Source organism: Molossus molossus, unplaced genomic scaffold (assembly GCF_014108415.1).
Source record: "Molossus molossus isolate mMolMol1 unplaced genomic scaffold, mMolMol1.p scaffold_m16_p_11, whole genome shotgun sequence".
NCBI lineage: Eukaryota > Metazoa > Chordata > Mammalia > Chiroptera > Molossidae > Molossus > Molossus molossus.
This window is the reverse complement of record NW_023425346.1, coordinates 12335964-12350807: the sequence shown is the minus strand read 5'-3', so window position 1 is coordinate 12350807 and position 14844 is coordinate 12335964. Positions and strand designations below refer to the sequence as shown.

Below are 14844 nucleotides of genomic sequence, written 5' to 3'. Positions count from 1 at the left end.
TGAGTTTCTTCAGATATATACCCAGAAGTGGAATCACTGGGTCATAAAGCAGTTCCATTTTTAATTTTTTGAGGACTCTCCATACTGTTTTCCATGGTGGCTGTATTAATCTGCATTATCACTAACAGTGCATGAGGGTTCCCTTTTCTCCACATCCTTGCCAAAACTTATCGTTTGTTGATTTATTGATGATAGTTGATTTATTGATGATAACCATTCTGGCAGGTATAAGATGATATCTTATTGTGGTTTTAATTTGCATTTCTCTGATGATTAGTGATGAACATCTTTGCAAATGTCTACTGGCCATCTGTATGTCTTCTTTGGAGAAGAGTATATTCAGGTTTTCTACCCACTTTTTAAATGAATTTTTTTTTTTTTGGTATTGAGTTGCATGAGTTCTTATAAATTTTGGATAGTAACCTCTTATTGGATGTATCATTGGCTAATCTCTTCATCCATTCAGTTGGTTGTCTTTTCATTTTGTTGATGGTTTCTTTTGCTATGCAAAATTTTTTAGTTCCTTGTAGTCCCATTTTTTATTTTGTTTTTTGCTTCCCTTGCTCAAAGAGATATATCAGAAAAAAATTTGCTAAGGAAATTTTATAGAGTTTACTGCCTATGTTTTCTTCTAGGAGTTTAATGGTTTCGAGATGAACCAAAGAACTTATATGCATGCATGCATAACCAATGGGCATAGACAACAATGCTGGGGGGCTGGGGGGGGCTGGTGGGGAGAAGGTGTCTAGGGGGGAAAAGGAGAAACATCTGTAACAAAAATAAATTAATAAAAATTTTTTTAAAAAGTATTATATTTAGGTATTTAATCTATTTTGAGTTTATTCTTGTATATGATGTAAAAAGGTGGCCTAGTTTCACTTTTTTGCATGTATTTGTCCAATTTTACCAACACCATTTACTGAATAGACTGTCTTCACCCTATATGTTCTTGCTTCTCTTTTATGTATTAATTGACCATATAGGTGTGGGTTTATTTCTGGATTCTCTATTCTGTTCCATTGGTCTACATAGAGACCAATTTCTATAGCAGTCAGAATAGGCTAGTTCATGCTGTTGTAATAAAAAACTTCCACAATTTTAAAAACTTGTAACAATTAAAAATGACTCAATGCTAATGCTACATGTTTGTTGTGGGTTGTCTATGGGCTCTGTTCTATGCTTCTCCCTCCTAGACCCAGACTGATGAAACAGCCACCATCTTAAACGACAGAGGGAAAATTAGAATGCGTTAAATTGTGTGCTGGTTCTCAAAACTTTGTCCTGTGTTTCATTGGCCAAAGAACTTGCACAGACACAAATAAACCCAAGGAAGTGAAGAAGTGCAATCTAATTATGTACGAGAGGAAGAGAAGTATAGATATCTGGTTAATAGTAGTACTGATTGCCACATGCTTTCTAAACATAACCTAAATTTTCTAAATACAATTAGTCTTTAGTTTGAGAGTTTTCAGTCTCCAATTCTTTGTCTACACACATGTTTGCATATTTACAGGCAGGAGATAAGATAACTGAAACTTCTTGAAGATTTGTACAAAGAAACTCAGTAATTGAGTTTTAGTATGTAATCTTCCCTAATGCACAGAATGGTGTGTTATAGTTAGGAAGAGCTCTGGGTTTGGTTTTAGTATGACCTGGATTCAAGTCTCAGCTATACCACCATGTTTTTTAGTCCATTCAGTTAAATTAGTTTGCCTCTCTGAGCTTCGTGTTCTTCATTTGCCAAATAGAAGTAATAGTAGAATTGCTTGCTGCATGAGTTGTTATAAAGATAAAGCTAAAAAAATTATTAAAAGTGTTTCAATAATTCTATTGTTAAATTAGCATTCATCATTGGAATTTGTAACAAGTCACTCAATGATTCTCTCTGTTGTTAGGTTGAAGTTCATTGATAGAGCATTAATTTTGGTGAAGACAAGCCATGTTTTGCTAGTTAAGCATTCATTTTCAAGGACTCCTAAGGAAAAGTGATTGCTCTTGTCATGTGTGGTGAGAACAGAGGCTCCATTAAGCAGGCAAGCAACAAAGCAGAGGTCTTTTTTTGTCTGTGCATGATCAACAGTAAAGGCTCAGCGTGAAGTCAAATGTCTGCTTGAGAAAGGAAATCAGAGAATAAGATGCCAGTTGGAGCCAGAGTCCTCCTTTATTGTGGCACAGCTCGAAGATCTCTGAAAACATTCTCCAGGGACTGCCCATTCAGTTTGACTGCAGAGTGCTGACTATGCTAATTCCCAAAGGAGCTTATTGGACACATGGAATTTGAAGGGTGGGAGTCCAATGAAATGATGCTGAGATTCATTCTGATTACTCCTGAATCCATCTAAACTGTTTAAAGGTTAAGACCAAAATACTTTCTTCTGAATAATTGAATATTTCAGTCCGAAGGCATTGGTTGTCTACCACTCCATTATGCTTCATAAGAATCGATTGAAGAGCATATAAGAACTCTATAATTCCGAGATTTGGCAGACAAATTTTCAGATTTTGATTTGATGGTTGCAGGATCAGGCCTGGAAAGCTGTATGCAGGTGGACCATGATTTGAGAGACTTTGAACCAGTATCTCCCTAGTTTGGTTGCAAATTGGAATCACCTGCCAAGTTTTCAAACTAGAACTCTGCCGAGGCCTCATTCTACCCAACAATATTTGCGAAGATCTGGGGGTGAAGGCCCAGGCACAGATATTTTTTTAAGCACTGGGGTGACAACTTCTGTAACTAGCCTAAAAGGGATCTCTGTCAGGTTCGAGAATGCCATGCTGGTGTTTTGCAAAATATTTGACAGCATAAGCTTCTCTTTTTTTTTTTTTTTTTTTTTTATCCTCACCCGAGGACATTTTTCGATATTTTGTTCAGATAGAGTGGGAGGGAGAGACAGGAAGAGAGAGAGAGAGAGAAACATCGACGTGAAAGGGACACATCGAGTGGCCGCCACCCGCACGACCTGACCAGGGCCGGGGACAAACTGCAGCCGAAGCACATGCCCTCAGCGGGAACCGAACCCAGGTCTCTGTAGACCGCAGGCCAACCCTCTAACCGCTGAGCCAAACCGGCCAGGGCTCTTTTTTTAATATTAGAGAAAATTAGGATAGAAGATATCTAACATAACAGGACCAAGCTTTTCAACTTAGAAAGTCTGCATTTTCCTAACAGGGTAAGCAAGTTAAGAAAGGACATTTCCAGCACAGATTCAGGGACAAAGGGGCTGCAAAGCCAACACACCCTTCCAGTCAGAGTCTACCACTCTCTTAGCACTAACACATCCCTAAACCCTCCTTCTTTCCTTCACCTCTGTCCTCCTGGTATTGCTGAGACTTAACTCTGTGTGCAACCTCCTGCCCCCAGCAGAGCTGCGCAAGCCCATCCTGTTCTCCCTGCACAGACTGGCTTTCTCTCAGCCAGCCCTTGTATCAGCTCTGCAAAGCTATCTTAATTGTAAATTGAACTCCTGAGAGCTCATGACTTGCAATAGATGTTCTGCTGCCCTCTCATTCAAACTGCAATTTTTATTTTTTCAGCCACGCATCTCCCTAAAAAGCATCTCCAGAGGAGACCACCGCTCTTATCCTCCCCCTCTGAGTTACAATTCACAACTTACTGTTCTTTACTGAAGCTTTCAAATAGTTATTACAGGGCTCTCGTCGCTCAGCAAACTTTTCTGGTTTAAATTGCACACCAGATGCTTTAAATTATCTGAACATTATACTGACCTCTTCTCTAAACTTTATTTTTAACTTAATATATATTGAGCACATTTAAAAAGCTAGGTACCATGATAGGCACTACTAATAGGTACAATAAGAGTCTTATCCTTATATAGTAGGTAAGGAGACTGAGGCTTAGTAAGGTATGATTTGTTGAGAAAATAAGATGGAGAGGCAGAACCTGAACTTAGATCTACTTCATACGTTCTTAACATCAATTTATTTTAAAATTATTGATTAATTTATTTATTACTGACTATTTCAGAAACACACAACTGTATAGCATAATATAATAAACATTTGAGTACTGGCGTAAGAAACAGAACATTAGAAATGTAGTTGAACGCTCTGTAGATGACAGTCTAATTACATTTTCCTCAGTCATCTTCCTTCCCCAAAGCTGACCATGGGTAGAACTGGAGCTGTCTCCAGCTGAGGGAAGGGGCTGGGCCTCCATGCCCCGTATTGACCAGCCATTCGATATAGGCTGACTTCAGAGTAAAGACACATAACTTGGGTGAAGTATCTCTCTTTGTCCAAAGATTCAGCTGTGAGTTATCCAAAGCTAACACTCCTGATAGCTGTGAAAATAGGTCACTGTCTTAAACAAGAGCTCTAGGAGACAGTTTATAGTATCAAATATAGAAACTGATTGAAATATTTGCTATATTGTTGGCTTATGTTTGCACCTAGGTTGATAAAATAATTTGAACTTGATGTAGATTGAATTGTTGGTCCAATTTCTTGTACTTCTAAATCTGTCATTTTCTACATCTACTATCAAGGTTATGAAAACTTATCAAATAAACTGTGATGCTCTCCTCCCCCCCCCCCCCCCCATTCTCTGGTATTATTTCTTCTTTAAATGGTTGGAAGAACTCATTGGTAAAATGTCTGAATTGTCATTTTTAATTTTTTTAGTTTTGTAAATATATAACTTTGGATTTAATTGTTATAATGTTTTATTAAAAACTGTTACTTTATTTGCCTTCTTGAGTTTATTTGGTGATTTTTTTTCCCTAGGAAATTGTTCAGCTTGCATAGGTATTCTCATTTATCGGTATAAGTTGTTCATAATATTATCTGATCTCCTTGAATCACTAATCTATACTTATGTCCCCCTTTTCATTATTATTATTGTAAACATATGCTTTTTCTAAAGTTAAGCATTCATCCCATATTCCTCAAGACTAAATAAGAAATGGTACAATATAAACTACCTTCAATCTCAGTAACTTAACCCATCAAAAATTCATTTCTTGCTAATACAGAGACCACTTCAGGTAGATGTTCTCAATAATCCAGGCTGCTGTGAGGACTTCACCAGGCGCAGAAGTACGCAGTGGGTGGTCCGAGTGGCTTTACAGTGCTTTAGCCCTGGAGTGATTGATACATTTCACTTTCACCCACATCTCCTTGCCCAGAAATAATCACATGGCCCTTCCAAACTGCAAGGAAACTGAGAAGTATGGAATTTTGGAAGAAGAGTTGAAGGAGATTATTGAGCACTCTAAAGGTCTACCACATGTTTAACACTGAGTCTAAATGTAATCAACATCTCCATTCTTCCACCAAACAATTGAGGAATACTGGAATATTTCAACTTTAATAGTCTCCTTTTTTTTATGCCTGTAATAATTGCCCAGTCATTTATTTTGTTGCTGTGTATATTTCTAATTTTTGAATTAAATATTATTATTATTATGTATTTTTGTTACTACTACTATCATCATTATGTGAGAACATAACCTTATCTCCCACCTTTTGCCTTCGTCACAGGTTATCGTGACCCCTCCCTTGTGTTTTTGGAAGAATTAAGTGGTTTAGTTATTAGAGGAAAAGACTGAGGTTCATGCTGCTAAAACAGCTGGGAGCTCGTGCATTCAAATTATGTGTAATAATTACTCTCTAATAAATTAAACTTAGAATATACTAGTTAACAATTCAAATCTTGTCCAGGATTATTCTGATTTTGGTGCAGTCCTCATATATATCAAATCTAAAATCACCATCCCTAGGAACTATTAAGGTCTGTCAAAGTAAATACCATCTACTGTGCTCCTTTCCAACTCACATCTTTTTTTAAAAAATTTTTAATCCTCACCTGAGGACATTTTTCCATTTATCTTCAGGTAGAGTGGGAGGGAGAGAGAGAGAGAGAGAGAGAGAGAAAGAGAGAGAGAGAGAGAGAAACATTCATTGATGTGAGAGACACATTGACTGGTTGCCTCCCACATAACCCCAACCAGAGCTGGGGACTGAACTGCACCCTTGACTAAAATTGAACCTGTGATTCTTTGGTCCACAGACCGATGCTCTAACCACTGAGCAAAAACAACCAGACCTCCAACTCACATCTTTATACATTGTCATCTTTTATTCTTCTATTACATGAGAGGTCTGTTTCTTCTTTTCAGAAGGATATTCTCCCTTGTCATGCTTTCCATTTACCTCCTCTGGGACTTTCTAAAAATATATTTTTATTAATTTTTAGAGGGAGAGAGAGAGAAAACAACATCATTGTGATAGCAGAACATTCATTGACTGCCTCCTGCACTCCGCCTACTGGGGATTGAGCCGGCAACCTAGGCATGTGTCCTGATCAGGAATTGAACCAGCAACCTTCTGTACACGGGAGGATGCCCAACCAATTAAGCCATACTCACCAAGGCTGAGACTTTTTCTAATTATTACTTTTTTTCTCTTGCACATTAATTTTTTTCTTTCTTTCTTGGCATTTTTCCTCTGCTGATAAATAGGCTTGAGCCTCTAGATCCTAAAAACAAACAAAAGAGCAAAACTAAATGCTTCATTCACTCACACAGACCCCTCAGTTCCTTGAATACTAGTAGCCACTTAGTTGTTCATTTTTCCTATGCTCTCCCTTCTTAAAAGCACTGAGGGGCCCATACCAGTGGTGTTCCACTGGTGAGAAGAGGATTTTAGAATATTTTATCCACAGTTGTCACTATAGCCAAGGGTTGGTCCAGAAATTAAGTCAAGTTCACACCAGGAGGAAATCCAATAGTTAGATTCTCAAATCTGAAAGAGGCCATCTTGAAGTAGGCAAGTTCAAAGCCCAGGAGGTCCCAGGGTGAAGCTCAAAGGGGAAACACCTGTACTGTAATTCTAGCACCAACGAGGAGCTACCACTACACCTGCTCAGACCCTGGTTTCTGGGGTTTTAGGCGCCTATCCCAATAATTATAGGTAAATCAGAAAACACACAAATTTGTGAATATTGGAACTTAAACTTTGACCTTTTGGTGCTGTTTCTATTTTCTGCTAGGGCAGACTCAAACCCAAGGCCCTAGTGATTCTGAATTCACATGTGCATGTATCAGCTGACACACCTGAGGGGCATGAAGGTGGCTAAAGGTTAATTCTGAAAGTCAATGGCTTGTAAAGTTGGTTTTTTTAACTTATTTTTTTATCCTCATCTATGATATTTTCCACTGACTTTTATTTTTATTTATTTAAAAATATATATATGGAACACTTCACGAATTCACGTGTCATCCTTGTGCAGGGGCTAATCTTCTCTGTATCGTTCCAATTTTAGTATATGTGCTGCCGAAGCGAGCACTCCATTGACTTTTAGACTGAGTGGAAGGGAAGGAGGGAGAGATTAACATCAATGTGAGAGAGACACGTCGACTGGTTGCCTCCTGCATGACCCTGCAACTGAGATACATTGACCAGGAATCGAACCTGTGACCCTTTCGTTCGTGGGCTAATGTTCTAACCAGTGAGCAACCAGCCAGGGCTTTCTTAACTTTTGTATTTAGACCTTCTCTCTAAAACCAAGGCAAATTTTCTTTTAACCTGCTCAGTGGCTTAATGTTTCATTTGTTAAGTTCCTTCCTTTCTTGCCTGTGGGAAGACATGAATGAAAAGTACTCACAAGTGTTAATGTTGCTGATGAAGGTAAATATCTATCAGTGAAAACTGATATCTTATAAAGAGCCCTAAAAATAAATGCATTTTAATTATCCACTTAAAATAAACACATACATAGTAATAACATCCACATTCTACTCTGGGTAAGTTCTTATGTAGGTATTTCAGTCCCCAAAGCTGGCTCAGTCTAGGAAAAACAACTGAATCTACATATCTTCTCTCTCTTTCTGTTTTTAAGAGATCATCTCTATTTTTTCCCCAGTCAAATTTTCAACAAGCTACTGTTCTTCTAAACATACTTATCTGTCAGCAGTGAGCTTTGATTCCCGTGGTGTTGATCTTCAGCTCAGACACGGACTTCTTGTAGAAAAACAAAAGTGCATGCTAGGGCATCTCAGCTGCCAGGGTGTCTGCTCATTTTCTCTGAAAGTACAGATTCACTCACTGGAGGCCTTATTATTCAAAAATGCATAATTTTTTCCTACATTTCCAGAATGTATGAGAAAAACAGACATCTTTGACTTTCTTTTTTTCTTTTTCTTTTTTGGTACGTGCCCCTAGCGGGAACCGAACCCAGGAATGTCTGGTCAGCAGGCCGATTCTCCAACTGCTGAGCCAAACTGGCCAGGGCAGACAGCTTTCACTTTCTATTTCCCTGACAGCCCCACAGAGCTTTGGCCATTGAAGTAACTAAGAATTCCTGGGGCTCCAGGGGCCCAAGTCTGTTAGTGTTGTTGACAGAAGGGCTCCTCTGGGCACCTGCTGCCAGGTGTGCTCACCACACCTTTGTGAAGCGGCCTGATAACAATCTCAACACTGACTTTTCTTTTCCTGAGAAGCCAAGAGTACCTTAGGGATTTGTATTGCCTCTCAAAAGTTAGCAACACGAGATGGTCTGCACTGAAAAGCACAGTGCTTCCAGAGGGGAAATTGTAGGAGTGTGCAGAAAGAAATTGCAAAAAATGCTAGAAATCTCTCTTGCACACTCTCTCTTTCTCCTGTTTTCTGCCTCTATATTACACCCTGCAGTATTCCACTTTCTAAAATCTCTCTATCCCACCCACAATGCACTTATTCCATTCTCTCCACATCCTTGACAGCACTTGTTTGTTGATCTGTTGATAGTAACCATTCTGACAGTTGTGAGGTGATAACTCACTGTAGTTTTTATCTGCATCTGTCTAATGATTAGTGACTTTGAGCAATTTTGCATATATGTATTGGCGATCTGTATGTCTCCTTTGGAGAAGTGTCTATGCAGGTCCCCTGCCCATTTTTTAATTGCATTGTTTGTCATCCTGGTGTTGAGTTGTGTAAGTTCTTTATATATTTTGGAAATTAACCCCTTATCAGATGTATCATTAATGAATATGTTGTCCCATACAGTGGGTCCTCTTTTCATTTTGATGCTGGTTTCTCTTGCTGTGCAGAAGCTTTTTAGCTTGATGTAATCCCATTTATTTACTTTTTCCTTTGCTTCCCTTGCCCTCAGAGACATATCGGCAAAAACATTGCCGAGAGAGATGTCTGAGATTTTATTGCCTATGTTTTCTTCTAGGATTTTTACGGTTTCATGGCTTAAATTTAAGTCTTTTATCCATTTTGGGTTCAGTCTTATGTATGATATAATTTCGTGGTCTAGTCTTATTTTTTTGTATGTGCCTCTCCAGTTCTCCCGATACCATTTATTAAAGAGACTCTCTTTATTCCATTGTATCCTCTTGCCTCCTTTGTCAAATATTAATTGGCCATAGAGGCATGGGTTGATTTCTGGGCTTTCTGTTCTGTCCCATTGACCTATATGCCTGTTCTTATGCCAGTACCAGGCTGTTTTGATTACAATGGCCTCGTAGTACAGTTTGATATCCAGTATTATGATCCCTCCTACTTTGTTCTTCTTTCTCCAGATTGTTGCACTCTTAGTGGGAATGCAGACTGGTGCATTTCCACTGTGAAAAACAGTATGGAGTTTCCTCAAAAAATTAAAAATGGAACTGCCATTTGACCCAGTGATCCTAATTCTGGGAATATATCCTAAGAACCCCAAAACAGCAATCAGAAAGAATATACGCATCCCTATGTTTGTAGCAGCATTATTTACAATAGCCAAGATTAGGAAACAGCCCAAGTGCCCATCAGCAGATGAGTGGATAAAAAACTACGGTACATTTACACAATGGAATACTATGCAGCTGGGAAAAAAGAAGGAATTCTTATGCTTTGCAACAGCATGGATGGACCTGGAGAGTATTATGCTAAGTGAAATAAGACAGTCAGAGAAAGACAAATACCATATGATCTCACTAATATGTGGACTCTAATAAACAAAATTAACTGGTGAACAAAATGGAACCAGAAGCATGGATACATGAAACAGACTGGCCAGTGCCTGAGGGGATAGGGGTGGGGGTGACTGGATAAAAAAGGTGAAGAAATTTGCTAAAGAACTTATATGCATACCCATGGACACAGACAACAGTTTGGTGAAGGCCAAGGGATGGGGGAGATGGAAGTGGGTGGAGGTACGCTAATGGGAGCAAAGGGGGGATATCTGCAATAATATCAACATCAAAAATTTTTAATAAATCTAAGAAAATAAAATCTACCTACTGAACAAAGATGTTAATGGATCAGAACCCTCGATTAAACATTTTTGAGCCCTCCGTCCCCAGAACAAGAGATACACTGGCTAAATATTTTTCCATGGATCTGCCCTCAGTCCCTTCTGGCTCTCTGGACCCAGCAATTTATACAAGTCCCTCTCCTGCTCTTACTCATTCTAGCTACATACTCTTTCTGATTCTTATTATTGAGCAACTTTATTCTCACATAACCAAATCAAAAGATAACCTCTGCTGACCTGACTTTATGTAAGGCTGTGAGTGTATGTATGTTTGTGAATTATAAGAATTTAAGAATGCATAAGAAAATCTTTATTCCCAGATTGTTTCTGAGTTTACTTGGCAGCAGTAATATAAACTCATTCTTATGAGAGAAGGACCATTATCATGAGAAAAGTGAAGCTCAGATGTTTTAAGGGATGTGTAGCTATTTATGGTAATAATTTGAATTTAAGTTTGCTAATGACAAAATGTTTGCTCTTTCCAAATCTAAATAAGAAATATCTAAAGCTATAGAATTATACTTGAGGAAATCCTTCCTATATTCTTAAAAACTCGAGGAATTGAGAACATTTTCCAGTTGGTCTAATTTTCCTGATAGCATGATTGAACCATTCACTGGTTGAAGTTCAGGGGTACACTGGGGGATAATGCAAGATCAGACATTAGTACAAGAAAAAACAAGAGGAGCTTTATGGTGTCTGGAACTAAACCAATTTCCTTTCTTGAAATAATTTTCAAGTAAATTGCATCAAAACATTAATTATTCAATTATTTAGTGCCTGTATTGGCTAGATCTGGGTGGTACAGCAGTAAAAATGATAGATATTTGGTAGACTAAATAACAGCCTCCCAAAGATGTCTATGATCTAATTTCTTGTGAATATGTTACATTTCAAAGAAAAAAAAAGGGCTATACAGATGTGATTAAGGTTAAGGATCTGAAAATAAGAATATTCTTTTGGGCTGCATTAATAAGATACCACAGACTTTTGGGCTTGAATCACAGAAATTTACCTTCTGACAGTGCTAAAGGCTAGAAATGCAAGATCAAGGTGCCATCAGGATTGATTTCTGGCAAGACCTCTCTTTCTGACTCATAAATAGTTGGCTTCTCCCTGCGTCTTCACATGTCCTTTGTATTCTCTGTATGTGCATGAAGAGAGAGGAAGATCTCTGATGTCTCTTCTTTTTCTTATAAGGACATCAGTCCTATCAAACTAGGGTCCCAATGTTGTGACCTCATTTGACCTCCTTAAAGGCCCTACCTATCTCCAAACAGAGTCACATTTGAGGTTAGGGCTTCGACATATGAACTGGTAGGGAGGAGAACACAAATCAGTTTATGACAAACAGTATCCTGAATTCTCCATGTGCGCCCAATCCAATCATATGGGCACTTAAAACAGAGACTCTTCTCTGGCTACACTCAGAGAAATGGGGTGCAAAAAGAGCCAGAAGTGTCAGAAGGACCCAACCTGATATTGCTGGCTTTGAAGGTGGAAGGGACCACAAGCCAGAGAATGCAGGTGGCTTTTGAAAGATAAGAATGTCCTTGGCTGACAGCCAGCAAGTAAACAAAAACTCAGTCCTACAGCCACATGGAATAAAATTCTACCAACAACATGCAGAAGCCTGGAAGCATATTTTCTGTTAGAGCCTTCGGAAAGGACTACAACTCTGTAGATCTCTCAATTTCAGCTTTTGAAACTCAAGCAGGGAAAACAACCAAACCCACTGTATTTCTAAACAACAGAATTCTGAGATAATAACTTTGTGTTGTTATTAGCTGCAAAGTTTATGGCATCTTCTTATCAATACAAGACTAATATAGATATGATCTCTTCTTTCCCAGAGTTTTTATTCTAGTGGGCCAGATCACAACAGAGCAAGCCGATAATATAATTGTGAAGTGTAAAATAATTGCTACGTGAGATATAAGGAAACATGAAATGAAGAATGACATAGAGGACCCGGGTATTAAGAGTTGTTGGTAAAAGTAATATTTAAGCTGAACAAAGGAAGAAAAGGAGCTGGCTGCTAAAAGAACCAGAACAAGGGCACCCCGTGCAGAGGGAGCACGAGAGCAAAGGCCTTGAGGTGGGACACGGCTCAGGGTATTCAGGAAACTGAAAGATGGCCAGTATGGTCGAGCAAAGAAAAGGGCAGAATTTACAACAATGAAGTTAGAAAATAGGCTGAGTAGAGAGCTTGCAATGGTATATAAAAGGTGATTAGAAATTTGGATTTTATTCTCAGAACAGTAGGAAATCCTTGTAAGCTTTTAAGCAGAAGAATGTTATGAGGATAAAATTTTGAAATAGAAAAAGGACATTAATAGAAGAACCAGAGAAATTTTAAAGCTGTTACTTCATAGTATTGTACCAGTGTTAATTTCTTCATTTTGATCATTATACCATATGTAAGTTGTTAACTTTTGAGGAAGCTCAGTAAGGGGTTTATGGGAACTCTCAGTAATATCTTTGCAACTCTTCTACAAGTCTAAAATTACTTCAAAAAAAGGTTAAAAAAATGTCATGACCCACTTTCTAATTTAAAAGATTATTTCTTCTTACTTCTCAGTTGGAGTACGGTTGTTAAGGCAGAAGAGCGATTGTGTGAATACCAGTGGGGACACTAATTCAGTAATTCAAATGTGAGACACTGAAACAGAACTTGCTAAGGGGCAAGGTCAATATCTGTTTCTGAAGTAGAACCTCAGGACCTGATGATGAATGAGGTGTGTGTGAGTACATGTGTGCATGTGTGTGCATGCATGAGTTCACTGTTGGGGTGAGCAGTGAAGGAATGGGAGAAATTGAATTCTAGGTTTCTGGCCTGAGAAATTACAGTGGCTCTATTTTCTAATGGGAAGACTGCAGAGTGTCGGGGGAAAGGAATATGCGTTTTTAAGGTCCATGGGTCTCTAACTGAAGATATCGAGTGTGCTGCAACTGAAAGGTGCAGTCTGAGCTGGAGATGTGTAGGTAGCTGCAGGCACAAACAAGATATTTAAATGTCACTCCCCTGTGGTAGGAGGTAGCAGGCATCTGTTATAAGCACCCGAGAGAGTTAACATCCAGGAAAGAATCCCACAAAGTCAGACCAGTGGATTCATGCTAAAAGGATGCTTTTAAATTTTCACTGTGGCTATCTTCTTTCTTAGTAAAGTTCTTTTCAGAAATGACACATGGGCTAGGCAGAACTAAGAAAAGAAAATAATCTTATCTGTTTGTGCTTAAGCTAGAGTAAAATGCAGAGAGTAGTGGCAGGTGAATCAAGATTAAGGGCGATCTATGGAAAATACTTTGGGGACAGAAATGTTGTCAGTATTTTGAACCAGGGGTTCTTTTCATAGAGGTAGAGAGAAAGACATATATATAGTATATATGGAATATACAAATCACATATATAACTTTATTTATACATAGACAAATTTATAACTATATCTTTATAAAACAAGCTAACAATTTCTTCTTCCAGACTTTCTGGCACACAAATTGTAGCATCTGAAAATTATTGCTGAGTTTCTTATTAGAAAATCCACAGAGTCCGGTCGGTGTGGCTCAGTGGTTGAGGAGTGACCCATGCACCAAGATGTCGCTGGTTCGATTCCCAGTCAGAACACATGCCCAGGTTGTGGGCTTGATCCCCAGGGGGGGGCATGCAGGAGGCAGCCAATCATTGATGTTTCTATCTCTCTCTCCCTCTTACTTCTTCTCTCCATAAAATCAATAAAGAAAACAATTTTTTTTAAAAAAGAAAATCCATAAAGAAACCTCTGGACAAAAATTTAAGTATAAGAAAGTTTATACTATTCTCCCAAATCAGTGTTTAAGATTAAATGCTTCTTAATGAAGCACTGATAAGGTCTTAATGAAGTTGATAACTACATGAGAGGAGAGAAAGATGTTCCTACTTACAGATATAATGTGTCTGAGCCAAGAGTGAAAAAGTCTCCTCATTATTCTCTTTGCTTAGAATTATTTCATAAAGTATTCACTTTATTGGTTTCTAGTCCAGACCTACAGAATTCAACGTTTGTCTCTCTTCTTCTAAACAGTGTGAAAACTGAAGTTTTAATAAGAACCTAATTCAGAAGCCAGAGACAAAACCTGGACCACCATCTCCATGTAGCTTGGATTATGTTGCAAAATGGCGGGCCTGAATTTCTTGGTTGGTTTGTTCACCTGATGTAGCAGAAACACATTCGTTTTCATTAGTTTAAACAACTGTTTTAATTTCAGGTATAGTGTGTAATATAATAGGCCACAAATAATATTTATTTAGATGAAACAAATGTATATGTTTATAGAAAGAATAATCTGACTTCATTGAGATAAATTCAATTTTATTTTTCAAATGGATATTTTTTCCAATAAATTTGTATTTATTCAGTTTGATTTGAAAGCTTGAAGACAGGGTGACCTTTACTATATAGTTCCTTAGTTTTTATTTAAATTGGAAAAACTGGGTCAAGAAATGGTCCATTACTACCGCTTCCGCTGTCTTTAGGGTTGATCCTGCCTTCTCCGTGCTGTGGAGCACCATGCTCCACTGTGAGAAAGCCAGAGAAGCTTGCATGTTCCAGTTCTCTCCAGCT

General features: G+C 38.2%; 1 non-coding gene across 1 annotated transcript; it reads right to left on the bottom strand.

The window, feature by feature from the left end:
• Positions 1-7204: 7204 nt before the first annotated feature.
• Positions 7205-7306, bottom strand: LOC118625876. The gene has a single exon (XR_004958737.1). It is a non-coding gene; the product is annotated as a U6 spliceosomal RNA (small nuclear RNA).
• Positions 7307-14844: the final 7538 nt, after the last annotated feature.